Genomic DNA, 12,559 nt, shown 5'->3' with positions numbered 1-12,559 from the left:
GGCGGCGCGGGGCGGGGCCGGCGGCTCGCGGGGCGGGTCAGGGCGGGGCGGAGGGCGGGGGCCGCAGGCAGACCCTTCCAGCCGCTGTACCTGAGCCCCGGCCCGGAGCGGGCGGACCGGGTTCACCCGCGGCCCGGCCTGCGGGCCCCCAAAGGACAATGGATTTTCATCGTTACCGCCCCAGCGCCACCCCCAGGGATGCGGCTTCCCTGCGAGAAGCTGCGTTCGGCTCCCTCGGCACAAAGAAAGGTCTCGGGACGCTCGGTTCGAAGAGGGACCCAGGGTGCTAGCTCCAGGGTGCCCGAGGACAAAGGGACTCCGCCCGCACCCCGGACACCTGTACAAAACCTTGTGCGCCCACCTCTCTTCGTCCCTACGATCCGATCTAGCCCGGCAAGGCTCCGGCGCGGCGGCCGGGGGACCCTCGGGCAAGAGAAGCCACCTGACCGCGCCGCCCCGGCCCGGCCTCGGGCCCCCGGGCCACTCGAAGCCCCAGTTTGGGGGGGAGGGTCGTGTTCTGACAGTTTCCAGCTTGATCCCCTTGGAGCTGCCGCCAAAACCCGGAGAGTGGATTTGGCGCACTGGAGACGCCAGGGGCTGCTGGCTGAGCAGGGGCAAGCGAACAGCCGACGCTGCAGGTTTTTCCAGTCCAGGGGGAGGCGTTTCCTCTCCCGCGGGGTCCCTAAAAGAGATCTGCCTAAAGCTGGGGCAAGCGGGTGGCGGCCGCCCCCGGACGAGCGACGGGGCGCAAGTGGCGCAGTGGCTGGCCCTGGACCGTAAAATTCAGCCCTGGGCGGCACCTGCGCCCGCTGCGCGCCCAGCCCCTTCGCCCGGAGGCCGAACGTGGAGCCGCTTAATTAATTTTCTTAATCCGTCTCCGTCTCTTCCTCCTCGAGTCTTCGGCCTGGGGAATGAGTAGGCGACAGGAAACGGCGGTGTTTTCCGGTCGTTAAGGTCCCAGCCCGCACGTTCGGCCTGGGGAGGGGACTGGAACCCTGGAGAGTCGGGCTCTCAGGGCCCGACCCCAGCCCCGGGACTCTCAGGTTGAACGGAAATCCTGGCACAAAGAGCGATCCTCCAGGGGACCTTGACTTTCCAGAGCGGTATCAGCTTCAGGTCATCACAGCGACGCCCCTGGGTCTGTCTGCAACCTTGAAGGATGCATATTAAGCCTATGTTGTAAACCTTGTCTGATGTTAAGGTGAAGTGAAAAGGAAACGGACACAACTGTTCTGGAAAGCAAAATACTTGGGTGGAGTGTTAAAAGCCTCAAAGAAAATAATAGTTGGCAGGTCAAATGGCCATGAAGTTGGAAGTCAAATACAAAATTCAGCTGAAGTGATGTTAGAAATATGACAAGCAAAACAGTCCATGAAGATAAGAGACCCAGCATCGTTTCTTTTCTTCAGATGACAGCTACTCCGAAGTTTCCTTTGGCAGATACCTGAATTTTACTCCAGATTCCTAAGAGTTTTACTAGGGGTTCATATTTCAAAATATATGTTCCATTTGGCACTAATGTATATATTTTATGTATGAATTTATTGAAAAATATTAAATGTTACTGGCCTACTTAGATAAAGTTATTTTATAAATATTTATGCATAGCTTTCATTGCACATAGTATTTTTATAAGTACAAATAATATGTATATATATTTATTAAATACCACATGAAAAATTCCTTTCGCACACACATTCTTTTTTTTTTTTTTTCCCGGTACGCGGGCCTCTCACTGTTGTGGCCTCTCCCGTTGCGGAGCACAGGCTCCAGACACGCAGGATCAGCGGCCATGGCTCACAGGCCCGGTCGCTTCGTGGCATGTGGGATCTTCCCGGACTGGGACACGAACCCGTGTCCCCTGCATCGGCAGGCGGACTCTCAACCACTGCGCCACCAGGCAAGCCCCGCACACACATTCTTTACACGTGTGTCTTGCATGTAAAAAATTTTTTTTCATTTGCTGTGTCATTAGATGCTGTTAAAAACACTTTATTTCCACATGACTAAGTAACTTGTTTTACAGCTTATGCAAATATAGAGTGGAAAGTTTTTTGAGGTAGCAATTTTATTCCCAAACCCCATTTTCACTTTTCTACACCGTTCCTTAACTTCTAGAGACCTTCCCTCTCTGCCCTTTCTTTATGAGACTTCACTTCTGGGCTCTAAACAGTTTATCTGGAACCTACCCCTTCAAGGGCCTAGTGGTGGTGATTTGATTTATCCTGGCTTCTTTGATGTTCCACATTATTTATTTGCACTGGACATCTTGGTACTGAACATTTCCAGTGAGGGAGAATGCCCTTATATAGTGGATTATCCTTCCAAACGAGGCATTTCCTGTACCATGATGTCTTTTGGGTTTGGTGGATTTTTATTTCAATATGGAAGAGAGAGAAAAACTTTGCTTTAGGAAGATTTTAGGAGTTCTGAGATTCTGCTCCGGGTTACAGAAAAGTTCAGCACCTTGAAAAACAGGTGGTTACCTTAGAAAACTAAGTGAGACTAAGAAAGTGAACACAGAGAAGCTATTTTAATTAGTTTCAATTAGTGTACTTATATCTGTAGAGCAAGCATCTGTCAGGTCCAACGATGGGCTATTTTTCTAGTCCCTGCTGTGGGAGAAGAGCCAAGAAGTATTAGCAGAAACCTGCAATCTACTTAGGAGATAGGGAGCAACAAGCCAGTGTATGCAGACAAGTGCAGAATAAAATATTCTAGCCTTTTGCCATTAAGTATGGTCCTGGGACCAGCAGCACCAAACCTCACTCCAGAGCTACTGAACTGGAATCTTCATTTTAATGAAATGTAGATGGTTCATGTGCACATTTGATGTGTGAGAAGCACTGGTCAAAAGGAGTGGATCTCAATCTTTTAAGTCACAGACTCATTTTAAAATCTCACGGGACTTATGAACACGCTTGTGAAAACACGCATGGAGGATTACACAAACTCTTTCGCATTCAATTTCAGGGTTCCCCTGAACACCAATCTATTGATGGTGAGGAAGTCCTAAGTAAAACCTCCGGTCACAGTGTCAGAAGAGCTGCTGAGTGTCACCCAGAAGAGTTAGGGAAGGATTCTTACAGGAGGCAGAGCTTAAATTAAGTTTTGAAATATGGGAGAGACTGAACAGGGAGAGGAGTCAAGAAGGGTGTTTCAAGGGGGAGAAATGCATGGGTAAATTGGTCCAGAAGAGAAAACAACAGATACCAATTTTTATACGGAGTAAGATGAAGCTTAATGAGGAGATTGTAGATTGATAGCACAGTCTCCTTGCAATTCATTATCACTGTTTGGACCTCCAAAAAATGAAACTGGACTGTGGGTTCAGTGGTTCTTCCACTTTGGGGGCAACCAGGAACCCTCTGACATATGGTTCTATGAAAGACCTCATTTCCAATGACCAGCTCTCCCTCTCACTCACTCTGCCCTGGCCACATGGCCTCCAGGCTTTTCCAGGAACTCCAGGAGTGCCTGGGGCACTCCGTATGCCTGGGTACTTCTTCCCCCAAAACCAAAAGGATCCCTTAAGGTCTTTATTCAAATGAGACTTCAGAGGAGAGGCTATTCCTCTGGAATAGCAGCACCACCCACATTCCCTTTCCCTGCTTAAAGCAGGAAGAATTTCTTCATTACCTGACATTATGTTATATTTACTTATAGATTCATTTATGGTCTGCTTCCTCTAATTTGTGGACTTTCTTTGCTGTTGTATCTTGCATACCCAAAGTGGGGGCTGACACATAGTAGGTACTCAATAAATACATATTGAATAAGTGACCCTTGACTACAACCAGTGATGAATGTAAAAGCCATGTTCACAAACTCCATAGCTCCAGAAATAGTAACATATTAAACATTCCTGAAATATACATATGCTGAGACTGAATTTTCAACCACTTTTCTTTAGTCTAGCTGAACAAGAAATACTAAACACATGGAACATTTTAAGTCCTGAAATTCAAACATTTAAAAGTAAGGTTTACAAAAAATGTCTTATAGTCCATGTACAATGCATAACTATTTCTCTTGTAGCAAAGCTGAAACACACTGGTGTGTACTCAGCTGGGGTTTTCCTCCAAAATGCCACATTCAGACTGAATTCTTGTGTGTATGTTCTCGATTATCCCCCCCCCCCCGCCCCGCCAAGTTAGATTTAAGGAAAAATGTAAGAGAAACTGGAAGTTTAGAACATTTTGAACAAGAATGTCCTTATAGCTGGAGGATTCCCCTCCTTGCTACCCAAATAGAATTGCACCAGTCCTGGGAATAAAGTTAACCTGTGCTAATGAATTTGGCTGAACAGTTGCCAAAAGCTGAGGAATTTTCTAACCAGTGATTTCCCTGTAAATAAAGAACGTCAGGTCACATCTCGGTTAGGAGATTTCACTTTCGCCTAATCAAATGCAGCAGGAAATAGTATATATGAGATGGTGTGAGCATGCAGACTACAGGCCTAGCATACAGTTCTGAGCAGGTTAGACAGTGAACTACCAAATCCTAGGAGGACTCTTGGCATTTGAATTGGCTTTTGAACTCAGGCAGCACCAATTTTACTTGGGGGTAAGGCCTTCAAATATAGCTGCATACTTGGACTTGATTTTTGACTGGAAACCAGTGACTAATAAAAATATTACCTAATATCAATATTTAAATAGCCTTCCAGGCTTAAAAACCCTTTGACATTCATCTCATTCTTCCTCATCTTAGGTTGTTTGTCCATGTTGGGTAGGTGAGGCCCTTAGGATTGATTTACAGTTTGTCTCTTTCCAGAAGGGATTTAAGGCAACTTAAAAGCCTTTTGTGTATAGTGAGGAGTCATTCCTATTATATTCTTTGTGATGTGCTCTTTCTCCAGAGAGCTGTATGTCTCCCTCCTTAGATTCTTTCAAGTCTTTGCTTAAATGTTAGCTCCCCAGAGGCTTTGAACACGTCCTATACGTCAGCCTTTCACCTCCACACATTCTGCATCTGCAGATTCAACTAACTATGGATTGAAAATATTCCCCCCCCAAAAAAATTCCAGAAAGTTCCAAAAACCAAAACTTGAATTTGCCACACACTGGCAACTATTTACATAGCATTTATATTGTATTAGGTATAACAAGTAATCCAGAGATGATTTAAAGTATACAGGAGGATGTATGTAGGTTATATGCAAATACTATGCTATTTTATATAAGGAACTTGAGCGTCCTGGGATTTTGTTATCTTTAGGTCATCCTGGAACCAATACCTAGGACTGACTGTGTAAAATTTCACTCATGGTCCTTCTTATCTCTTTACCCCCCTTTATTCATAGCACTTATCATTCAACAGATTGTATATTTATTTGTTTATTTTCTCCTCTACCCCACATCACTAGAATGTAAGCTCTATGAGGGCAAAAACTTTGTTTTATTCACAGCTGCATCCCAACAACTTGATCAGTGCTTGGCACATAGTAGGGACTTAATGAATATTTGTCAAGTGAGTAAATGAACATGTTCTCAGAGCTTAGTACAGATACCTGGCACATGATAAATATTTTTGAATCAAAGAATGCTTTATTGAATGAACTAGAGCAAGGTGTGTGATTCATTCAAGGTCATGCAGACAGTGAAAACTTGGTTTGTATAGATTTCAATCCCTGCTAATTCTTTCTCTGATGCGTCTTCATTTGTATACCTGGTATCAAATCCAGACTGTTGCATTGTCAAAGTTTCTTTATTCATCCAATTTGGTACCTGCCAAAAAGAACATTATAGAACTATGACAGGGATTATAAGATGAGCAGGAAGTAAAATTTTGTCTGTTAATGTTCTGGGCTAGTGAGAAACAAATTGAAAAAAGAGAGGGGAAGAGAGAGGTCTGCAATGACACCCCCATTTCTCCTGCTCTCCTACATGCATTTATGCACTTACATGGAAGGACAGGTACCCATATACCTCCCCCCAACACAGGCACCAAACATACTCCTACCCTGCAGGTACATAATGCCTTCAGCATCTCTGCCTTTCTTGTGTCACCTTTCTTGTTTTACCCAGTGTCAGAAGTTCCTGTGCACAAAGGACAGACCATCTTCTGATGGGCTTATTGCAGGTCGCTTAATTTGGACTGGCACACAGAAAACCAGGAAATGTGCAGTGGGGGACATCCAGGACAGTCTTTACATTTACTTCACAGAGAACATTTTATAGGGATGTTTGAAAACCACATCTGACAATAATCTCCTGCTAGGGTCCCAAGGTCAGTTAGGCTCAGGCTCAGGCCCCTTTGCTGCAGCTCACTCTGCTGATGGACCAGACTCATCAGCACGCCTCTCCCACCTGGCATTGTGGATGCTCTGAAGCCCACTTGCTAGCCTTTGTCCTTAGCGCTGTAGAAGCAATGGTTGTGGTAGTTTCCTCAAGGAGGATAATAGATAGCTAGACGTGTGCCCTTGAGAGTGCTTTGAGCTGCCTGACTGCTGACTGAACTGGAGAAGGAGGGGAGGGGAGCCATTTCACACATTCAACGTGAATTTATTGGGGGCCCACACGGTGCCAAGGAATTGGGCCAGTAATGCTGGCACTGCTCTTGCGCTGACCTATGTTTCTGTCATCTTTCCAAACCTACTTGACTCAATATGAAAGCTGTGTTCCAGAGGCCTTCATCTTAACCTTCCAGGGACATCTAGATGCTCCTGGCTGTGGTCCAGTCACTTGTCTGAGCAGAAGGACATGTTATGCAAATTAGGCACCCACACAAGAATCAGCACATGGTAACCCTATGTTTTGTACCTAAGCCCAGAAATGCTGTGAGATTTATCAAGTGAACACTGAATGCTGAGCTTTTTCAAAGGTAGCTGTCTCCTTTGTGGCCCTATATTAAAATCTCTGTTCCTAGAGTGGTCTAAGACTCCTTTTTGGTTTGTAAAGTCCTATCTTTAAATTGTTTCTAATTGTGGATCTGTCTAGAAAGCAAAGATAAGAATTGTGCGCATTCATTCCATTATGCTGTAACTCTCAGGACCTGCTGCATAAATCTGCTTGATAGTGAATGCGACCTAACATTCTTATTGTTATGCAACATATACATGTTCAACACCGGAGTATAAGGCGCTGTGACAGGTACTCTAAAGGATGCAAAGAAGAATTATGCTGCCTACACTTGGGCAGTTTATAATTTGTTGAGGTGATAAAACAAGCATACAAGTAACTATAATCCAAGACACTATGTGATAAATGTCATCAGCTCCATGATATTTTACAAATGCCAAATAGGGACACATGTTCTGACATGTTATCTGACAATGGGACAACATGTATCTAAATTGAGACCATCTGGATTATCTAGGATGGATACTGCTATTTCACTGTACATTAGTGGTTTTAAAGGTTTTTCCTTTTTAAATGGAATTGTAAGAAGGACCTTGGTATATGTTATAGGCAAAAGTGCAGCTGTTCTGGTTGACCTGTAGTGGGGAGCCCTTCCCCTCCTAGCCCTCTACCCTTTCACTAAGGAGTTTCCTGAAACTTCCTTCTGACTCTCATGGGCTCCAAGAAACACAGTTGAAACTATGGCAAGATGATGAGTAAGTGGAGAGATTGCTTCCAGTTGGAGTGATCAGGGTGGCCTGATGGAGGAGGTGGCATTTGAAGTTAGTCTTAGTATAGGGTGATCGTTGGACTTTGCATTGTACAGGGCTGAAGCATGTGGTCTAAGTGTACCTACACTAGGCACAGATCTTCACAACCTGGTAAATGGCCTCCATAGAGGGTGTCAGGGAGGATCCAGCACTTGGTGCCCTCCCAGTCACGTGGACTTCTCCCCCCACATTGCTGAATTTCGTGGTGGTGAAGGATCTGAGGTTCATCTCCGGCCTCCTCTGACCTTCTCTCCCTTGCCCCTCCTCCTCCTCCTCTCTGTCCCACTATAAGGAACTTTCTGCTGTCCCTGTGTCTGCTCAAAGGCCCAGCTTCTCTGGATATTTGTCCTTTGCCAGCAGCTACACTTACAGTGGATTCTAACATTTATTTCTTTAGCATTAGACCCCAGAAGCAGACACCCAGGTCACGGCAACAATGAGTGAACACTACTATCCTCAGAGAATGCTGTGCTTTCTTCCAAGGAGGCCAGGCTTGGGAGGGAGGACCCACTCAGGAGCCATAGAACCAGTGAACTAGAACTCTGGTCCTTTAGCATAGCTAATTCTGGCTAATCAAGGTTTTACAGCACCTTGGAGTATAGTTAACATTGATTGGGAAGTGGGCTGCCTACTCTGAGGTTCATGCTGTCTTGCAATACCCAAATGTTAGGATTTTATTTTATTTATTTATTTTTTGTGGTACTTGGGCCTCTCACTGTTGTGGCCTCTCCCATTGCGGAACACAGGCTCCGGACGTGCAGGCTCAGCGGCCATGGCTCACGGGCCCAGCCGCTCCGCGGCATGTGGGATATTCCCGAACCGGGGCACGAACCCATGTCCCCTGCATCGGCAGGCGGACTCTCAACCACTGCGCCACCAGGGAAGTCCAAATATTAGGATTTTAGATGGAGGAATGAGCAAATCTCAGACACTATTCTCTTCCTTAATTGCTTTGTTATCCCTTGTCAGGCTAAAGACCTAGTTAGCTATAAAAGAAAACAGGGTTTCCACAGAAAGATGAAAGTCATACCCAGACTTACAGATGTGTGAGGGCTGTGCAGAAAATTCAATTTGATTAAAAAATATATTTGTTGAGGTTTTTTCTTTATTGTTTAAAGCAGTCTTAGGTTCACAGCAAAATCACGTAGAAAGTGCATAGAGCTTCCATATACCTTCTGCTCCCACACTCATACAGCCTCCCCCCGTATCAACATCCTGCAGCAGAGTAGTACATTTATTACAGTCAATGAACCTGAATTGACACATCTTTATCAGCAGTCCACAGTTTGTGTTAGAGTTCACTCTTGGTGTTGTACATTCTGTGGGTATGGACAAATATACAATGACCTGAATCCACTATTATAGTATCATACAGAATAGTTTTACTGCCTTAAAAATCAGCTGTACTTCACCTATTCATCCATCCCTTCCCCCTTATTCCTGGCAACAACTGATCTTTTTACTCTCTCCATAGTTTTGCCTTTTCCAGAATGTTATATAGTTGGAATTGTACAGTATGTAGCCTTTTCAGATTAGCTTCTTTCACTTAGTAATATACATTTCAGTTTTCTCCATGTCTTTTCATGGCTTGATAGCTCATGTCCTTTTAGCACTAAATAACATTCCATTGTCTGGATGTACCACAGTTTATCAGTTCTCCTACTGAATATTTGTTGAGTTTTTACTCTGAATACAGCATTAAACTATATGCAATTGGGGGATATAATAACATAAGACATAGTTTATAAAACAAGACATCGTTCTGTTGTTCAAGGAGCTTACACTCCACTAGGGACTTTTGTTAAGGGGTGGACTGGAGCAAAGTTGTTACAAGGAAGGAGAGGCTCCAACTGGTTAAATTCCAGGGTTCGTGAAAACACATGAGGAGGGATGAGAAGAATGGGTAGGATTCCAGCGTTGTTATGGGCTGAGTCGTGTCACCTCAAAATCCATACCTTGAAGTCCTAATCCCCAACACCTCAGAATGTGTCAGTACTTGGAGCGGGGCTCTTTAAAGAGGTAATTAAGGCTAAATGAGGTCTTATGTGTGGACCCTAAGCCAATATGACTGGTGTACTTATCAGAAAAGGAAAAGACATCAGGGATCACGCACAGAGTAAAGGCCCTCTGATGACACAGCAGGAAAGCGGCCATCTGCAAAACAAGGAGAGAGGCCTTAGAAGAAAGCAGCCCCGCCTGCATCTTGATCTTGGACTTCCAGCCTCTAAAATGGGAGAAAACAGGTGCATGTTGTTTAAGCCACCCAGATTTTTTTATAGCAGCCCTAACAAGCTAATACATACGTGAAGATGGGAAGGTGGGTAATTCGACAGTGAGAATGGCATGAGGAACGTGCAGAGGCTGGGAAACACGGCTGAACTCAAGAACACGACAGAGCCGAGGTTGGCTGGTTGTTGGGGCCGTGTTACCAGGCTGTGGTTGGCCTTGGGGTAGCCAGCAGAGGGGAGTTCACGAAGGTGCCGTGGTGGGATGGGTCCCGGGATTTCCCTTGTGAGTTCAGCCACTGTGGCAGCAGTGCCTTGGTCTTAGTTGGTGTTTGTATTCTACAAATGTCTTTAAAATGCATTGGCTCGCTTCTATGTTACCCTTGGTGCCAGCACACAATGGTTTTAATAGGCTGAATCTGCAACACTAAAAAACATGTTTTGACAGAGAAACACTAGCTAAGAAGATGCTGTGGTGTTTCTTGTCACCGGGCGAGCACCAAGCCTTTCCTGGCTTTCCTTCTCCATCTCAAAGCAAACAGTTCTCCAAAATAGTGCTGCAGACATGTCTGATTGATTAAAAGAACATTGGAGCTTAATGGGACCTTAGAAGTCACTAATTCTGCCCCTGCCCTGTTTTACAGCAGAGGAAATGGAAGCCTAGAAAAAGTTAGCGACGTTCTCAAGATCATCCAGTTAATTAGTGGCAAAGGCTTCTAAGTCTAGAAAGTTGTTGTTATTGTTACTTTTTGCTAAATAATTTTGATTTTATTTGGAAAAAGAGGCTCATCCCTGCAAGGATTAGGATGGGAAAGTGCTATGAATAATGTCTCTGGAGGGACCAATGGCATCAAGGTGAAAATTGTGTACTCTGGAGTCAGACACCAGGGTTCAAACCCCAGCTCTCCATTGGCTAGTTGTGTGACCTTGGGGTTCCTGCTTAAGCTCTCGAAGACTTAGTGCTTTATCTGTAAGAATGGTGTTGTTTATCTGTAAGAATGGTATCATAGAACTCATCTTGAGAGAGGGTATCAAGATTAAGTGAAATAGGGACTTCCCTGGCAGTCCGGTGGTTAAAACTCCGAGCTCCCAATGCAGGGGGCATGGGTTTGATCCCTGGTCAGGGAACTAAGATCCCACATGCCACATGGTGCGGCCGCCCATAAAGAAAAACAAGCAAAAAAAACACAATAGGAAGATTAAGTGAAACAGTTCTTATGAATGTGACTGGCACATTATCAAACCTCAAAAAAAAGTATAAACCTCAAAAAGAAAAAAACCTCAAAGTGTTTTTCCTACCCCACAAGGATAGTCTTGTTTGTCTCTGTGTCCCTAGGACCTGGAACAAGCCCTGTCACAGAGCCCATGTGCAACAAATGTGTGTTGAATGAATAAAGCATCAGAAGTGGCCCAGGAGGAACAGTAGCACGTACAGCTGGGAAAAGAAAAAGGAAAACAGATGATAAAAAATGGATAAGGGAGATCTGCAAATACTGAGATTCTTAGGCAAGTGGAAAGACTTGAGAAATATTCAATGGGAGTAAATGGGAAAGAAGAATCTCTCACCTCCAGGGGGTTGCATGGGACCATACAACAGGTGCACTTGACATGCCTTGCAAAGCATGAAGTACAAAACAGGTGTGCAGGAGCCATCCGTACCAGAAGCAGCCTCATCTTACTAGGATTTGAAGGAGAGGTTACCCCAAGCATCTTGAGAGGCATACACTGTTTAGACCTCAGGAAGCAGGGAGGTCAAGGGGGAAGAGACTGAGGACAGTCTCAGGTGGCACCAGTAAAAATAGACCCAACAATAAAGACTTTGCAAGGTGGAGTGTATTAAGCATATCTTTTTATTCTGATGCTTTGACATCTTGCGGCCATGCAGATACTGGAAGGGACTGCCCCTCTCAGGGTTAGCTAATTCCCAGAGACAGCAAACAGCTTGCATGGGAACATATCTTTTTTCTTTTCTTTTTTTTTGGATCTTAGTTCCCCGGGGATCGAACCCGTGTCCCCTGCAGTGGAAGCGCAGAGTCCTAACCACTGGACCGCCAGGGAAGTCCTGGGAACACGTCTTTTATATGCACACCAACCAATCCAAAGGACATACCCCAGCCACCCCCTTTAGATCAGGCTCCCAAAGGGCTCTCAATGGGAGCCCACCATCCCCCTGCCCCAAGAAGCTGAAGACCAGATACCAGAAAACGAGACCTCCCACCCCCAACCCAGAGCCCACTGAAATGACTCAAACTAGCCCATCCTAAACCTGCGTACCCTGCCTTGCCTTGCCTTTCCTGTGGAAGTCATGATACAGTCTTTCACTCATGTTCTTCCCCCTTGTTCCTCTTCCTTCTGTTAGGCCCTGGTGCTTCCCCATGTTGTCTGCATGGTGTGCCATGGCTCCTGTGTCTAGGGATCTATGACTATAAAAACCTTCAGGACAGTTTTTTTCATGTCTGCGTGTCTTACCACACCTGACTAAAACACACCCCAGGTACCTTTACAAAAAGGAGCCATCCGTGTTTCTAGGATTGTCCTCTCTACCCAGATGACAGCCCTCTCTTCCCTTACTGAGCGTGTTTTGGCTTTTTTTTGCGGTACGCGGGCCTCTCACTACTGTGGCCTCTCCCGTTGCAGAGCACGGGCTCCGGACGCACAGGCTCAGCGGCCATGGCTCACGGGCCCAGCCGCTCCGCGGCATGTGGGATCCTCCCGGACCGGG

General features: G+C 45.5%; 1 long non-coding RNA gene across 2 annotated transcripts in view; it reads right to left on the bottom strand.

The window, feature by feature from the left end:
• Positions 1 to 5,564: 5,564 nt before the first annotated feature.
• Positions 5,565 to 12,559, bottom strand: part of LOC132435464 (uncharacterized) — a 46,865-nt gene continuing 39,870 nt past the window's right edge. For both annotated transcript variants that reach the window (XR_009521549.1, XR_011246667.1), the window contains exon 4: positions 5,565 to 5,729. This is a non-coding gene — a long non-coding RNA (uncharacterized lncRNA). The remainder of the gene's footprint in view (positions 5,730 to 12,559) is intronic.

This window comes from Delphinus delphis, chromosome 12 (genome assembly GCF_949987515.2).
Source record: "Delphinus delphis chromosome 12, mDelDel1.2, whole genome shotgun sequence".
NCBI classification, from domain to species: Eukaryota; Metazoa; Chordata; class Mammalia; order Artiodactyla; family Delphinidae; genus Delphinus; species Delphinus delphis.
The sequence above is the reverse complement of the archived record's forward strand: the minus strand, read 5'-3'. Positions and strand labels throughout refer to the sequence as shown.